Source organism: Dasypus novemcinctus, chromosome 28 (genome assembly GCF_030445035.2).
Source record: "Dasypus novemcinctus isolate mDasNov1 chromosome 28, mDasNov1.1.hap2, whole genome shotgun sequence".
NCBI lineage: Eukaryota > Metazoa > Chordata > Mammalia > Cingulata > Dasypodidae > Dasypus > Dasypus novemcinctus.
Window position 1 is genome coordinate 32773946 of NC_080700.1, and position 13080 is coordinate 32787025.

Genomic DNA, 13080 nt, shown 5'->3' on the forward strand with positions numbered 1-13080 from the left:
AAAGGCGCCGTGGCCGCGGCGCTCGGTGGCTCGCCGGGAGCCCCCCTGCTGCTCGCACCAGGCGCCCGATCCCGGGAGCTTAGGTGGGGTGCCGGGCGGTGGGGAATCCCAATTCCGGAGGGGTCCCCCGAAGACTCCGTGGAGCCGCGCCCCCCTTCTTCGGGTAGAGCCTCCTGCTCCAGGGGCGTCCCCGGATGGCGGGGGAAGGGGGGCGCGCGTTCGCAAGGCACGCAGTGGGAGACGTGGGCCCCCCCCCCCCCCCCGCGGGGCGAGGAGCCAAGCGGTAGTTTCTGGAAGTTTGGGAAGCTCTGACGCGGACACACCTCCCGGCTGCCGAGGGCGACTCCGCGTCGCTGGGGGGGACCGCGCTGGCGCGTGGGGCAGGGGCGGCAGGGAGCGCCCCCGCTGGCGCCCGGCCTCCGGCCGCTCGTGGAGGGACGACCTGGCAGCACGTCTCCCCGAGCCGCGTGAGCCTGAAGCTTTAAGCGACACCCCCCGCCCCCCCCCCCCCCGTCCCCTCCCCTGCACACCCTCCCGGGCGTGATTCTTGGCCACTGCCACCACCATCTTCCCTTGTCTGTCGGGCTCCCTCTCTCCGGGGTGTTTTCCCCCCGTCGCCTCCCTCGGCTTGGTAAAAAGTGAGTTTGGTGTGTGCCGTTCGCGTGGCTGTCATTAAGGCAGTTTGTTATTGTGCGAGGCTGAATCAGTCGGCTCTTTGTGCGCTCAGCTGTATGGTAATGCCGACCGCACCTGCTCGGTGCACAATGCACGGGAGAAAGAGCTCCCCTCCGCGCACGCTGCGGCCTCTGCAACAATGTCCCGCACATGGCGTAAAGAGATCCCTTCCAGCCCCCGCCCCACCCTCCAAAAAAAGAAAAAATCGACAACCTTTACACCACCGTCACCTGATTTTTTTTTTTTTACACGTCCATCAGACTCCAGAACTTTTGATTTTTTTTTTTTAAGGGCAATGATTTTCGGGGGAGGGCCAAGAACACACAGCTCGCACAATGAATTGCCTCAGTGGCTCTCTTGCTTTGAAGATGGGATGGGGGAAGGAGAGTCGGGGCTTGGACTTCTAACCCCAAGCCGGGAGCTCCGGGCTGGGGGCAGGCCGTTCCGTCTGCCTCCAACGCCCCCCTCCCCCCAACTTCATTAGGATGCAAGGTGTGAGTGTCCGAGTAAATGTCATTTTAATTGTAACAGATCGTTTCAGCCCAGATTAAGCCGCAAGGGCATTTGGCCACAATGGCGTCCCCGTAGGTGCGTGCCGCACCAAACGTCCTATTAGCGCCACTTTATTCGTGGGAACGTGCATTTTCATGGCCATCACTTTCGTGAAAGCAGATGTCTTGATTACAAATCATCATATAAGGCACAGCAAGGGGAGGAATCTTCAAACACTTCTCCAAGCCAAAAAAAAAATTTCCCCCATTGGAAAGAGTAGGTTTAAAAATCACTGAGTGAAGCCACTGGGGCGGGGGGTTCCCTCGCGGGTGTTGGGCATCTGGGATGGCAATGTTGCAGGCCCTTCTTCAGGCCACCCAGCTGGGCTCCTGCCACCCTGTTCCCCCAAGCCCTGTAAAGTTTCAACAGGATCAGCCAAGTGTGGAAACTAGGTTTCTCCACTGTGGCCTCTGGGAGAAGCCAAGAGTTAACGCAGAAGGTGAGTATCGTGTGAAAGGCTGGTTTGACATCCCACCAGGAGGGACTCGGCACAGTTTGGTTCAGAACAAGCAGAGGTTTCAAGAAATGCTGCCCCCTTCATGCCTCTGTAATCACAACTTGGCTGTCCTCTGCTCTGAGGACTTGCAACCTCACCACAGGGCTGGGGCCAGCCCCAATCCTAATTTACTCTTGCCACCTAGTGTCAGCATCCTTTTTCACTAGGTCGCTGTTTCCTCCCAAAGCTAATTTCTGAGAAGTCTGCTCCCTTCCGCATGGTAGTCATTCCATGTGGGGTGTGTGTGTGTGGGGGGGGAAATGGGTTAATGGGGGTAGGGGGTAGGTAGGTGAGTGGGTTCAGGAACAGAGGAGAAGCAAAAGAAGAAAGAAAGAACTGGAAGGTCAAAATCCTCTCTGCCAGCGAGGCTGAGCCTAGATTTCAGCAATAAATGCAATATCAGGAATCTTTTAATTAGAAAATGGAAGTGGGAAGCAGGCTCATTCGAATGCCTGTTTAGAAAACTGGAAATAAAAAGTTCCACGTGCAAGGGCTTAAACCTTGGGAGGGAGAGAGATAAAGAGACTTGCCCCCAAATCTTTAACAAACCCCCCTCAGTATCAAGTATTTGTTAAATTGACGTGGCACAGATTTCTCGATTACAGCGGCAAAGCGGAACTGAAAGGCATCGTAAAATCCATCAGAATCCTGCCCAAAGCGTTCATTCTTTTCCAACTTAATTTATGCCACAGGATTCTGTATTGAGGAAATCAAGCAGAAAGCCCTTTTCTTCCCCTCTCCCCCTTCTTCTCCTTCTCCTCCTCCTGCTTCTCCACCTCCTCTCTCTCTCTCCCTCTCTCTCTCTCCCCCTCTCCCCCTCTCCTCCTCTCCCTCTCTCTCTCTCTCCCTCCCTCTCTCGCTCCCTTTCTCTCCCTCTCTCTCACTCCCCAAGTCTGTCCCTCTCCCCCTCTCCCTTTCAAAAACTGAGCTAACGGGGAGACTGTTTAACTTCAGTGTTTCTATAGGAGCCTGTTGTAGTTTAACTCCTGCGCACCAGTAGCTGGGATGAACAAAGCAGAGACTCAAGGACCAACTATTCATCCTTTCTTTGCACTTTAATTTTCATTGATTGGGAAGACAAGGGGAGCCCTTAGGGATTCGAGCTGAAGGGGGATGACACGCCTTTAGACGCCAACAGCCCCCTAGCCGGCCATCTGCTCCGAACCAAATGGCGTTTTTTCACTCCCTAACTGCATGTCTCTATACTCCAGCAACCAAGCACTCTGAACCCCCCAAATGCAGGAGGGAGCTTAAGTTAGAGTACGTTCAATAGACTTGCCTTGGTGCTGGCCCTAGCAGCCAGATTCCCTCCTCCCCACACACCATAAATCCTCACCTTGCTCATTAGGAAAAAGCAGGAAACTTTCTTTTAAATACTTTTTGATGTTTCAGCAAATTTACTGTACAAAGTGAGACTCATTAGGGTCTAGAAGGCCCCACATACATTAGACACAGGACTTGAGGGAGGAATTTGCTGCCTGATGGTGGTGTTTTCTTTTTGCCAGGGAGACACAGCCTGAATAACCCTAGTGGTTAGGGTCGTGTGATCATCAAGACCATGGCCACAACAGCTAACGCCTCTTACCTTCTCAGCTGGAGCTCTCCATTCGCTGGCGACCCGATCATCTTCTCCACGATGTTATTAGGCCACTTAGGAATGAAAGAAATTGGTGCTCAGAGCCATCATCTTACCAAATTAAATGTCCCCACCCTCAACTGAACATTTGACCTAACGCTCCAGTCACTGAATCCTACTTCATCCAAAGAAAGGTTGTATTCTCAAGGTGTGGGTGTAATGGCTGAAGCGGGGAGGGTGGGCAGGGGGGCAGGTCTAGGCGGATTGCAGTAGACAATGCCCCAGCGTAGGCTCCGATGCTAAGCCAGCCACAGGTTCAGTTTTCTCTGTAAACAAGTCTGCAGTCTTGAGTGGCATTTTGTGTTTTCTCAGGCCAACGACTACTGCGTACCCTACAGAGTTCTCTTAGTCCTAAGAAGAATTAGGGTCCTTGTTCTGAACAACAAAATAAAAAACTTTCCAGGCAGCAAATCTGGTGTTGATCAAACATGCCGGCTTACTTGAAAAAAAAAAAAAGGGGGGGGGGGAATGGGGGGGATTTAAAGCCTGTTTATTAATTAGTATTAGTATCACATCTCCCACCGACCTACCCTTCTGTCCATTCTTCATCAGACACAGTTTTGAATTCTTAAAGCAGTTAAAATAGCATAAGAATTGACCTGTGTGGTGTGTAGGGATATGTACGGGAAAAACCCTATATATGCCCGGTAGCGCTATCCCGGATACTTCCGCAGTTAAATTTAAGGCTATCTCTGGAGCAGGGAAGGCCAGGGACAGGAGCGCAGATCTCGTTTACCTTCCTGCCGCCCCCTCCCACTTGTTGACATCTGCACTGGCCCACCCGCATGGGTCTCCAGATAATATTTACATTCCATCGCAGTTATATCTGGATCGTTGCTAGTTACAAGTATGTACCATTCTAACACAGGACGCTCTATTCATCGACTACCCGGAAAAAGGAGGGGGGGGGAGGAATTATATTTAGACACTTGAGGCTTCCGCTTTGTAGGGGTCAGTGGGAAAAGCGGATAAACTCAATAACAACACACGCAGTGAGGCTCCAAGGAGCCTATTCTTCCGCCAGTGCCTCGGCGGCGGCGAGGCTTTCAAAGGGCCGGCGTGCACGTGGTGGAAGGTCGCTAGCGATGGCCCAGAGACACCCACCAGACACCCCACCGGCGGCGCCGGACAGGTTGGTTGCGAGGCTACCGGGCGGGTGGTGGCAGGGGGTACAGGAAAACAGAGGCCCAGGGAGAGAAGGAATCACGCCCTTACAGATTCTCTTAAACCTTCCCCTTCTAACCACTGGGAGACTCAGTGAGTGGGAAGATAATCACCCACTTCCCCGGTGGGGCAGGAGCACCCGCAGGGGGGGGGGGGCATCGTCTTTTATCCTTAACCTTTTTAATGGGCCAGGCGGCCGTGGGGAGAAGAGCCAAGCGTGTCCCAAGCCCACGGAGTTTTATTCTGTGTGGCTGCTGTGGGCGGGGGGAGCGCTGAGTAAGAGTGCGCCGCCTCTGGGGGCACGCCCCGCACCTCTGCTCGCGCGTGGGGACCTGCAGGCCTGGAGGCCGCAGGTTGGCTGCCAGTTGCAAAGGCATGTGCTGATTTGAATGAGAAAGGGCGAGGCGCGTGGCTCGGCGGGCTCGGCGGGCCGACCCGGATCGCAGATGATGGATAAGCCCCTGCCCGAGCCTCCCCCCAGCCCACCCCCGCCCCCTCCCTCTTCTGCTGCTGCCCGGCTCCTCCCCACTCCCCCCTCGAAATCGGGAGTCAGCTGCTGCAGCGCTGTCCTAGCGCCTCATTTTCATGACAAAGCGCGTGTGTTTACCTGTTTTGCTAGAGGATGGACCGGGCATTCCTTTGTCTCTAGATCAGATTTCTGCAGCCAGCTGCTCTCCAGCGCTTTCCTGTGCAAATCTTAAAGTGGCCCCTCTATTTTTTACTGATTGAATATGCCGAGACCTGTAGGGGGGGAGGGGCATTAGGTGGAGGCTATTGTTGCTGCGGGAAGGATTTGTTTGCAGTTCGATTGGGGGGGGGGGGGGGGAGGGAATGGGGGGGAGTGGCAGAGGGCCCCCGAGACCCCAGGCGGGAAGCGAGACGCCCCAGAGGGCTTCGTGGCGGTGGTGGCGCCCGGTGATGGGGGACCGAGAGGGAGATTTCTCCCAGGGCTGAGGTCGGTCGCGTGCCGCGGCTGCCGGGCGAACAGCTGCTGGGTCCGGAGGGGGAAATCGACGGGGAGCTGCGCCCGCGGGGCAGACCCACCCCAGGGCGGCTGCGGGGAGGGGGTGCGGGAGGAGGGGAGCGAGGGCGCCCCCTGCCCGCCGACCGCCCCATCTCCAGCCCCTCCCTGCCCCTGCAAGGGCTCGTTTCTCGCTTCTTAATAAACATCGTGATGACTCCATGCCAGCCCGGAAATAAAAACAAGCCTCCCTGCCGCCCGATGGCCCAGGGATCTTTAACTGAGCCCCCCGCCCCGCTCCCACATCCAGGTGTTCGCGGGTGAAGTCGTGGTCCCCGGGGTGCTGACCCGGGCCCAGGGGGGCCGTGGGACCGGGAGATTGTTCTCCAGACCCTGGCGGGAAGGGATGGGGGTCATTGCTTTGGCTTGAAGGGGAGGGCGATTGTATCCGGGGCCACCGCCCTCGCGGGATGGGGCCGCGCCACGCTTCTCGGGGCGCGGGAACTTGGCTTGCTTTCTCCAAGTATAAAGCAACCCGCCGGGTATTATTAGTGTCTCCCCTCCCGGAGGCGGTTATCGGAAGGAGCCGGAGAAGCCACAAGGACAAAAGCCCCTCGGAAGATATGGCGTTTGGTCACGCAGACCCCACCTGCACCACCTCTTGGGTCAGCTCAGGGCCCCCAGCTCCTTGTTTCCAAGAGGTAGTTCAGGAATGAGTTAAGAACCAAGACAGGAGCAAAATTTCGAGACCTTCCCGAGCCAGGTGAACGTAGTGCGGATGTCACTAAGTGCTGCCTGAAGGCTAGGTGTTCATCAATGCCGGCAGTCTGTGACCGATGTGCGTCTCCGGCCGGCTAACTCCCAGGCCCCCTTCCCTTGCCAGCTCTAGCTGCCCTCCCGCCTCGGCCCACCCCAGTCCCCTCCTGCTGTCCCCACCCCCTCAATAACTGGCTAATTTTCTGCTGGAGACCCGAATCGTTCTTTGGGTCACTTCTATTTTACTACCCCATTAGGGGGTTCGAGTTGTTACATCTGGAAATTGCGAGCCTGTGACCTTAAAGAAAAAAAATTCTGGAGGAGCAGTGATTGGCTGGGGCACCGTTGGCTGAATGAATTGCCCCAAACTGGTGTCCCTCGCCCACGGAGTAGCTGTGGCTTTCCGGAGGGTCCCAAGCTTGGCACGGACGTGATTTCATGCCCTGGTTTCCCCCAAAGCCTCAGCTCCGCTGCTGTTCCCGCGCCTGCACCCCGAAGGGCAAGTCGCAAACACCTGTCGGTCCCCCTCGCCCTGAGGGACACCAGTTACCACAGCCAGGCTTCCTGACACCAAGAGGAGCTGGTGCTTGCGGGGGAGCTTCAAGCCCGGGAGTCAATCGAGGTTTTAAATAGAAGAGTCTTGGAAACTTCCCGCGCACTGCCAGGTCCTAAAACGGCACTAGGGGGTGGCCCTTTGGGGGGTGGCTTCTGCCACGTTGGCTGCGGGCACGTGTGGGACACAGTTTCCCCCCACTGCCTCTTGGGCTGGAGGACACAGCACCACAGGCCACTCCCAAGAAACTCTAGAGAAGGTGATTATGGAGAGTCTGAGTCTGGTTCCAGAAGCTTTGGAAAATGCTGTCCTTCACTCGCCTTCCCCCACCTCCCCTTTTCTGTGAGCATCTGCCGGGAGAAGAACAGATGTGGGCACCTGCGGTGACAGGCTGCATATGTTCCATCCTATTCACAGGCATTCAGACGTGGCTACAATGAGCAGCCTTTGTGTGCACAGAGTCACTAAATATATTAATCTGTACTCCCCAGAGCACCGGGCTGTTTAATTTTTCACTAGCAATAACATCTGATCTAATCCTTAAATCGGCTCCCAAAAGCCTTCTCTCCCGCCCTCCTTTTTTCCCCTCTCCCTTCCTCCCACCCCCTCTCCCGAAAAACGTGTGAAGTTATTCAACCTTCCACCTGTTGCCTGCTGAATTGGGCGTGGGTTATTGCAACATCTAGTGTTGGTTCAGGGCAGGGGGGTGGGTCGGTGGGTGGGGGCATCTGTGTTAGGCACGCTGTTGAAACACATGGGCATATAGCTAGGGCATGTTTATCAAAAGGAAAATAAACACCAGCACAGTGCGGAGTGTGGCTCCCCAAATGTTGTGCAAACAAAGAACAATAATTATTAAGCGGCTTCCAAAGCAACCCAGCATACCCGCCCTTTCCGTGCAAGCGCCTTTAAAAATGTACATAAAGTTCCCATTTATCTTTTTGTTTATTAAACTCTAGTGGTTATTATAAACACTGGTCAATAGGCCACACAGCCAAGAGGTAACATAAATCTCAGATGTAAGACTTCGATTTCTTTTTAGCAATTTTGTTGCATGACTCTTTTATCTTAGCTTCTCTTATTCTATTTTGATTTGTTTTCCACCACAATGAGTCCTTTAGTGGCATTGTGGATGTCACAATGCACATGGACATCAGGCTGTGAATGAAGACAGAAGCAGTTTAAACAAACCAGGCTCTTTCTTTCCTTTCCCTCCATTGTAATATGAATGGGCCTTCTGCATTCTGCTGCTAGGTAACCGGCTTTGCAAATAAATGGGCTGGAGAGAAAGGGACCCCAATAAACAGCCAAAGTATTGGAAGAAAAAAAAAAAGAGGTGACACATTTAGGCCAGTTTTTTTTTTTCACCTTCCAATCAACACGTCTACAGCTCAAAATGTAAAACATACTTTCCAGCATTGCGTTCCTTACTTTTCAACATCTTGCCATTTTAATTCTTACTCCCTCGCCTCCACCATCTCCCACCAGGAAACAGAACAGAGAGAGAGCACACTGGTCACCATCAAGATTTGTTTTCTAAATGCAGTGTTTGCTTTTCTTTTTTCTTTCTTTTTTTTTTTTTTTAGGAAAATGGGAACTGAGGAGGAGAGACCATGTTTATCAATCATCACTAATAATGATTATACTTTCAAAAGGTATGCATCAGGCTATTGCTAGGGCATTAGGAGCACGGTGTGAGTCTAATGGTTTTTTTAGGAACAATCACAAACTCTGGTTTTTTTTTAAAAAGTGGTCATTGGAACTGTACCTTTTAAATGCTGGTAGGCTGGTGAAAGCAAGAAATGTGGCTGTTTTCAGGTTGTTAGGAGAGCAGGCACTGGGTGTGTGAGTGATGACTGCCCCCCATCTCCCCACCTGCTCACCTACCAGCAGAGTTTCCCTTATTTCTCAATGGTTAGAATGGAGTCACATGGCTGTGGCTCAGCCAATCACTGTCAAGATAAGTGAGAAAGCCATGGTTGGCCCAGAGCTATGGTAATTCACAGGTGGGGCTAAGGTTAGACTCACCTGCCCCCAGCACATGTCAGTAACAATGGTACTTCATTTCCTCCTTTATTGATTCACCCATACACCGACCTAGGAGCGGGGGATTGGAAGTGCAATGAAAATTGGCCTCTGCCATCATGTAAGTTATAAAGTGGGGTAGGAAGGGTCTTCTCTCTTCTATTTTCTGAAAGAGTTTGAGTAGGATTAATACGATTTCTTCCTTAAATGTTTAATAGAATTCACAAGTGAGGCTGTTTGGGCCCAGAGTTTCCTTTGTGGACAAGTTTTTACCCACAAATTCAATTTCTTTAATAAATATTGGAATTTTTCTATTTCTTCTTGAGTCAGGTTTGGTAATTTGTACTATAGTAATGCCCCTCTTTCATTCTTATATGGGCAATTTGTGTCTTCTTTTGTTTTTTTAAAAATCATGATCACTATAGCTATAGGTTTATCAGTTTCATTGACCTTATCAAAGAACTAGATTCTTGTTTTATTTTTTCTCTTGATCATGTTTTTTCTATGCCATCAATTTGTTCTTTCTTTCATTCTACTCAGATTTAATTTGTTCTTATTTTTCTGGCTTCCAAATATGAAGATTCAGATAGTTGATTTTGGACTTTTTAACCCGCCCCCCCCCCCCCGTGTTTGTGCTCACTGTCTGCGCTCTCTGTTTGTTATGTGCTCTCTGTCTGCTCAACTTCTTTTAAGAGGCACCAGGAACCAAACCTGGGACCTCCCAGGTGGGAGGAAGGTGCCTGACTGCTTGAGCCACATCTGCTTCCTGCTAATTGTGTCTCGTGTTTCCTTGTTGCGTCTCTTCATTGCATCATCTCATTCCATTCTTCTTTTCTAATAAAAGTATTTAAGTCTCCAAATTTCACTCTAAGCCATGCTTTAGCTGCATCCCACAAATTTTGATGTGCTGTGTTTTTGTGATTTCTTCTTTGACCCATGGATTCTTGAGGTGTGTGTTGCTTAATATCCAAATATTTGGGGATTTTCCAGGCACTTTTCTGATCATTAATTTTGAATTTAAGTTGATTCTAATTTAATTCCATTTTCATATTCCATGTGGTTTGGGATTTTGAAATTTACTGAGACTGGGTTGATGACCCAGCATATGGTTGACCTAGGGGAATATTTCATTTGCTCTTGAAAAGAATGTGTATTCAGATGCTGTTAAGCAGGATGCAATATAAATGTGAATTAAGTCAAATTGGTTGATAGTATTGCTCAAGTCTTCTATATCATTACTGATTTCCATTTAACTATTCTATCAGTTACTGACAAAGGAATGTCAAAATCTCCAATAATAATTATGAATATCTCTTTTTCCTTTTAGTTCTATTTGAATAACATTGTTCTGCTTTAGTTAAATTTAATTAAACTTTTTATTTGAGACACTTGTAGATTCATCTGCATTATATGAAACAATATAGAGAAATCCTGTGTACTTTTCACCCAGTTTGCCCTACTTCGTCCCAATGGTAACATCTTGCAAGCTACAGCATAGTACAATATCACAGCAATCTGCAACTGATAGTCAAGACATAGAGCATTTCCATCACCTCCAGGATCCCTCTTGTTGCCCTTTTTTTTTAGCCACACCCTCTTCCCTCCTGCCCCCAAACCCCTCCTTAAAACCTGGCAACCAATAATACATTCTCCATTTCTCTAATTTTATCATTTCAAGAATTTTTTCAAGTGGAACCATACACCATGTAGCCTTTTGGGGTTGGCTTTTTTCACTCAGCCATGATTCTCTGGAGAGTCACTCATTTCAACATTTCAATATTCCTTTTTTATTGCTGAGTAGTATTCCCTTGTATGGATATACCACAGTTTTTTCAACCATTTGCTCACTGAAGGACATCGATGTTGTTTCCAGTTTGGGATTATAACAAATAAAGTTGCTATGAACATTCATGTATAGGATTTGTGTGCACATAGTCTTCATTTCTTGGGATAAATGCACAAGAGAGTAATTGATGGATCATATGATATTTGCATGCCCAGGTTTTGAAGAATTGGCCAAACTCTTTTCCAGAGTGGCTTTATCATTTTATAGTCCCACCAGCAATGTATGTGTGATGGCATTTCTCCACATCCTTGCCTGCATTTGGTATTGTCACTGCTTTTAGTTTAGCCATTTTGATAGATGCATAGCGGTATCTCCTTGTGGTTTTAATTTGCATTTTCTTATTGGCTTATGATGTTTAACATCTTTCCGTGTACTTATTTTCCACCTGCATATTTTCTTTGGTGAAATGTCTGTGTGTCTTTTACCTATGTTTTATATTTTTTATTGGCAAGTTTCAACAGTTCTTTATATATTTTAGATAATAGTTTGTCAGATAAGTGGTCTGCAAATATTTTCTCCCATTCAACCCTCTTAATAGGGTTTCTCAAAGAGCAAAAGTTTTAAATTTTGAAGTCCAATTAATCAACATTTTCTTTTAGGGTTCTTCCTCTCAGTGACACTGGTTTTTTTCCCTTCATTTATTTTTTTTTCCAAAAAGACGGTTATCTGACTTTTTTTTAAGATTTTTAAAATTTATTTATTCTCCCCCCTCCCCCATATTTTGGGCTCACTGTCTGCCTTTGTGTGCTTTCTGTGTCTGCTCATCTTCTTTTTAGGAGGCACCAGAAATCGAACTGAGGACCTCCAGTGTGGGAGGGAGATGCCCAATCACTTGGACCACCTCCACTTCCTGTTTATTGTGTCTCTCATTTGGTCAGCTGTCTTGTTTGTCTTCTTTAGGAGGCAATGGAAACTGAACCCAGGACCTCCCATGTGGTAGGCAGGTGCCTAACAGCTCGAGCCACATCTGCTTCCCATGCTTCATATATTTTGAAGTTCTTTTATTTTTTAAATTAAGCTCTTTACATTTAGGATTGCTATGTCTTCCCAATTAGTTGAACCCTTTATCAATATGAAATGTGCCACCTTATTCCTACTGAAATTCCTTGTTCTGAAATCTACCTTACCTGTTACTACTATAGCCACTCTAGCTTTCTTATGATTAAGTATATATATTTTCTCATGCTTTTACTTTTAGCCTATCTGTGTCTTTATATTTAGAGTACATCTGTAGACAACACATAGTTTGGTATTTATAATCTAGTTTGATAATCCTTGATTTTTAACTGGAATGCTTAGACCATTTATCTTTAATGTAACTACTGATTTGGTTAGACTTAAGTCTTCCATTTGCTCTTTGGTATCGATCTGTTATTTACCCCCACCCCTTATGGTAGGCAGAATAATGCCTCCCCCAAGGCCTCTTAATTCCCCAAATCTGTGAATATTTTGCAAAGGGGACTCTGCAGGTGTGATTAATTTAAGGCTCTTGAGCTAGGGAAAGTATCCTGTATTATCCAATCCAGAGGGGTCCAATGTAATCACAAGGTTCCTTATAAAAACAAGGCCAGAGGATCAGCAGTTGGAGTGATGTACGCTGAAGATAGAGGAAGGGGGCATGAGCCAAGGAATACAGAGACGGTCATTAGAAGTTGAAAAAGCAAGAAATGGGGTTCCCCCTAGAAGGTCCAGGAGGAACAAACTCTGCTGACACCTTGACTTTAGAACAAAGAAACTGATTTTGGGCTTTTGACCTCCAGAACTGTAAGATATTTAAATATGCATTGTTTTAAGCCACTAAGTTTGTGATGATTTATTACAGCAGCAATGGGAAACTGATACATTACTTTTCCTGCCTGTTTGGGATGAATTTTTTATGATTCTATTTTTATCTCTCCTATTAGTTTAGTAGTTATGCCTCTTTCATTTTGCTTTTAACTAGGAGCTTCAGACTTACAAAATGTATCTTTAACTTATCAAAGTTTGTCTTCAAATATTATTAAACAATATAAGAATCTTACAGCACTGTACTTTCATTTTTCCCTTATCTTGTACTGTTATCATTTTGCTTCTACATATTTTATAAACCCCACAATACATTAAAATTTTTGCTTTTCCCAGCCAATTATCTCTGGGGTTGAACCCAGGACCTTGTGTATGGGAAGCAGGCACTTAACCACTGAGCTACACCTGCTGCCCCAATTATCTCTTAAAGACACTTAAAAATTATTGTAAAATGTCTTCTATTTTTAGCCACATATTTTGTGGCTTATTCTTTGTGTAGATGCAAGTTTCTTACTAATATAATTTCCCTTCAACCTAGAGAACTTTAACATTTCCTATAATGCAGACCTGCTGCTGATAAATTCTTTCAGCTTTTGAAAGAATTTCAGAAAATATCTTTACTTTCAGTTTT

General features: G+C 48.1%; 2 protein-coding genes across 6 annotated transcripts in view; one reads left to right on the plus strand and one right to left on the minus strand.

Moving 5' to 3' along the window:
* DLL1 (delta like canonical Notch ligand 1) overlaps positions 1–13080 on the minus strand; it is a 38315-nt gene that overhangs the window by 11083 nt on the left and 14152 nt on the right. For all 4 annotated transcript variants that reach the window (XM_058289634.1, XM_058289636.1, XM_058289635.1 and 1 more), the window contains 2 exons: positions 5131–5264; positions 3309–3373 (listed from right to left, as the gene is read on the minus strand). The gene's annotated coding sequence lies outside the window, so the exon portion shown is untranslated. The remainder of the gene's footprint in view (positions 1–3308; positions 3374–5130; positions 5265–13080) is intronic.
* FAM120B (family with sequence similarity 120 member B) overlaps positions 4287–13080 on the plus strand; it is a 123701-nt gene continuing 114907 nt past the window's right edge. For both annotated transcript variants that reach the window (XM_012529905.4, XM_012529906.4), the window contains exon 1: positions 4287–4491. The gene's annotated coding sequence lies outside the window, so the exon portion shown is untranslated. The remainder of the gene's footprint in view (positions 4492–13080) is intronic.